Below are 4,097 nucleotides of genomic sequence, written 5' to 3' on the forward strand. Positions count from 1 at the left end.
GCGTCTGATCTCGTTCAGTTTTTTTATGTAAATTGGGCAGTTTCTATCTCTTGCTTCGTGCCTAGTTTGTGGTAATCTAAGCAGTCTACAGTTGTGGCAATTTACGTCTATCGTTGTGCATGTTTTTGGATCATGCGCATCTCCGCACCGGAAATAGGTGTATGTTTGGTCAGTACAGTATTTGGCCGAGTGTCCGTATCTACTGCATTTGAAACATAGGGTCACTGAGACGTGTTCCTGCGTGTAAAGTTTCGTCAGGTCGATGTATCCTTTTGACATGATGGCCCTGAAGATGTCCGCTGGGCACTGAAGCAATATGTTTTCCTTGTAAGGGTTGCGACATGGTCTACTTCCGTGTCTCTTGCATCCTGTTTTGATCCTATTCCCGAACTGCTGCTGTAGATCCTCGTTTTCATTTAGTATATCCTGCAGTAGGTCTTCGTCTTTTATTCCTTTTTGTACGCCTGTGATTAATACTATCGGGTCTTGTTGTGTCGTCATTGATTTTGTTTTAAGGTTTGTGTTATTTTCTAATTTTTTTTTTATTTTTGTTTGTGTATTTCTATCTTTATTTACAATTATTATTCCAGTTTTGGTTCTTCTTATGGTCTGTATCTCTGATGGTTTAATTATTTTTTTGACAATATCGAGAGCTTTCTGAGTGTCCTCTGTGTCGTTTTTGACCAAGGTCTCGAAAACTTTCGGTATTTTCGGGGGGGAATTCCAGGTAGGCATTGGTAATTGTGGTGCTTGTGCAGCTAGTGAGGCGTATGTCCTTGTTGTGGGTGGTGTCGGTGGGTTTAGGGTGTTATTCTGATGGATGGTTTGAGGGTATGGGGGTGTTGGGGTATGTGTTTTGTTCGGTAGCGATGACATTTTATCCAGTCTACTTTCTAGGTCGTTTATTTTGTTTAAGATATCGTCTAGTTTGTCGTTATTGTTGTCCTTACTCTCGTCTTTGTTGGATTTTAGTTTGTTGATCGTTATTTCTTGATCAAATGCTACCGCTATAAGTGTATGCACCAGTTGTTGCATTTCTGCCATTGCTTCCCGTTCGGTGAGTTGATCTTTTTTGGTGAAGCTAATTTTTCCCTTGGCTTCTGGAGAGCTTCTAGTTATAGATTGTTCAACTGCTACGGTCAGTCTTCTTGCCCTTTCCATCATCTCCGTCATGCTTGTACCTTGTTGTGGTCTTGTGTTTGCCTGTCCCGCTTCTTCTTCTGAGTCTGTTTCTTGTTTTCTTTTGTACCCTGGTGTTCTTTCCAGCGATTGCACTAATTTTCTATATTTGAAAACAGGTTCACTCTGCGCGCCGGATATGTCTTTTTTCCCGCTCGTGTCCGTGTCACTTTCGTTTTCCGTTAGAACCATGTTTATGAATGCGTTAGCGAGTGCAGTAATTGTTTATGAATTTCACAGTCACTATAGCACTGTGTGCTGCTTAACCAAGTAAATGTTTTGTTTACGCTAAATATGTATATGTTACACCCTATAATTATGTTTTATACAATAAGATAAGTATAAAAGAAAACCGAATTTGGTAGGCGCACCAATTTCGGCTATTACTGTTTTTAAATTTCCTACTTACAAAGAGTTCAATGCTCTCTCCCCACTCTCACCCCGGGCGACTGCTCTGCACTTTGACATGTGTCCGCACTTATCGCACTTTGTTAACATTTAACCTTGACGATAACGGCAAGGTTGCATATTTCTGGATTTTAAGGCCTACTTGGGGCCCTCACGAGATCACTGTCAACCAACACTACTGTAGCAAACGTGTCCGTTCTCTACCGAGTTCGGATATAAAGTGAGTGGGTAGGGAGAGTGGGAATCTCGTTAATCCATTCATACGCGTCACTAATTAGATGACGAGGCATTTGGCTATCAGAAATGTGTGTCTTTTTACGGACCTGGACAGAGCCAGTTCTCAACACTTGTCATCATGCAGTCAAAGTGGCCTGTCGCATACAAGGTCCTAAACCCCGCCTCTTCGCCCATGTGCATGTGTTTTTTCTTAATTAGTGTGCGTTATTGTTTCACATCCAACACGCTTAGGCATTATTTTTCTTTAATAAATAGAAAAATTTTAAATTCTAAGCAGTCTTAAATTGATACGACCCTCAGTCAGGAGTGGTTCGGGAACGAGTATCCGAGGACCGCAATGTGCGTTCGAAATGTCGATGTTCATGTGTCCTGCAGTTCACAAGTTGACGCGCAATTAGCTGCGTTCTTCATCGACCCACGAGCCAAGTGATTCACCGTTCAGGGTAATCATTTTATTATGTCGTTTTCTCATATTCTATTCATCGTATTTTTAATATTTGATTATTGAATTAATAATATTATTATAATATCTTATACGCGTATAGAAAATTTATATAACGACATTTTATATATATATATATAATAATATATATATATATATATATATATATATATATATATATATATATATATATATATATATATATTATAATTATTCGAAACTTTTAGAGAAATTATAATATCGTACTTTGATATATCTGATAAATTTTAACCGCTGCACATGTTTTATTACAAACGAGGCGCGCATAGACAGATATCTCGCACGATATATTCCTCTTTATTATTACAGTTTTTTTTTATCTTGAAAGTTTTATACAAATTTCGACGGTCGGGCGTAAATCTTCGAACACCTTCGAAATAATACATAAAATATTATTTCTAAAACGAATTTTTATACATATCGATAGAATCGACATGTGCTTAAGTTTCGTTTAGGTACCCGGATGAAAATGTCTCAATAACATAATCATCACATATAATCTTGTCGATATTTTCTTGTATTACCTTCAAACGATAAAAAACTTATAATATACTAATAATATAATAAACAAAATAAAATTTATCCATAAAAATATAGACACACGACAACAGACGACGTTTCAATAAACTATATATTTTTCGTTTATTATAATAACGATTCTTTATCAGAACGTTTTTAGTTAACAAGAAATTTTGTTAATGATCGTTCCGTCAATCGTTATAATATATAATAATACATATGTTGTTATTGTTGTGTCGTCATCGTCGTCGACGCCGCCTTCTATAATCTATGATAAAAATTTTTCGTTATATTTTTATTGGAAAAATTTATATATGTAAATATATTTTTATAGACGTATGAATTATATTTATCTTTTTTTTTTCAAATTTTATTCGAAACTTGTTCGAATTTTGTAAAAAAAAAAGATTTCAATATATATACATCTATAATATATATAATTTATAACATATATAAATTTCTTTTGAAGAGTTCGATAATTTTGTAGAAGAAAATTTTCTTTTACAATTAATACAGACTTGATTTCGTTTTTTTTTTGTTTAAAAACGAACAAATACTCTGCAATGATCCTTCCGCAGGTTCACCTACGGAAACCTTGTTACGACTTTTACTTCCTCTAAATGATCAAGTTTGGTCATCTCCGAGTCATCGGAGGAACGTCGGCGGATCGCTAGCTGGCATCGTTTATAAAAAGTATTATGAAATTAGATCGCCGCTCGATGTATGAACGTACGAGGTGTATTTTATAAAAGTTGTATGAAAACAATAATAATAATAATGAAAAACAAGTATTATGAAATTAAATTCCGCTCGATATAGGAATTTGACGAAAAAGATGATTTGTGAAGATTGAGTGGGGATGTTTTGTATTGAAAAGCCGTCCGAGGTGTATTTATCACATAAAAGTGTTATGAAAATATTAACAATAAGGGAAAAAAGTATTATGAAATTAGATCGCCGCTCGATGTATGAACGTACGAGGTGTATTATATAAAAGTTGTATGAAAATAATAATAATAATAATGAAAAACAAGTATTATGAAATTAAATTCCGCTCGATATAGGAATTTGTCGAAAAAGATGATTTGTGAAAATTGAATGGAGATGTTTTGTATTTAAAAGCCGTCCGAGGTGTATCTATCACATAAAAGGGTTATGAAAATATTAACAATAAGGGAAAAAAGGATTATGAAATTAGATCGCCGCTCGATGTATGAACGTACGAGGTGTATTATATAAAAGTTGTATGAAAATAGAAATAATAATGAAAAAC

General features: G+C 34.7%; 1 non-coding gene across 1 annotated transcript; it reads right to left on the minus strand.

The window, feature by feature from the left end:
• Window positions 1-2,114: 2,114 nt before the first annotated feature.
• LOC130902559 (5.8S ribosomal RNA) lies at window positions 2,115-2,270 on the minus strand. Its single transcript, XR_009060419.1, has one exon. It is a non-coding gene; the product is annotated as a 5.8S ribosomal RNA (ribosomal RNA).
• Between the last annotated feature and the right edge of the window lie 1,827 nt (window positions 2,271-4,097).

This window comes from Diorhabda carinulata, chromosome 1 (genome assembly GCF_026250575.1).
Source record: "Diorhabda carinulata isolate Delta chromosome 1, icDioCari1.1, whole genome shotgun sequence".
Lineage (NCBI taxonomy): Eukaryota > Metazoa > Arthropoda > Insecta > Coleoptera > Chrysomelidae > Diorhabda > Diorhabda carinulata.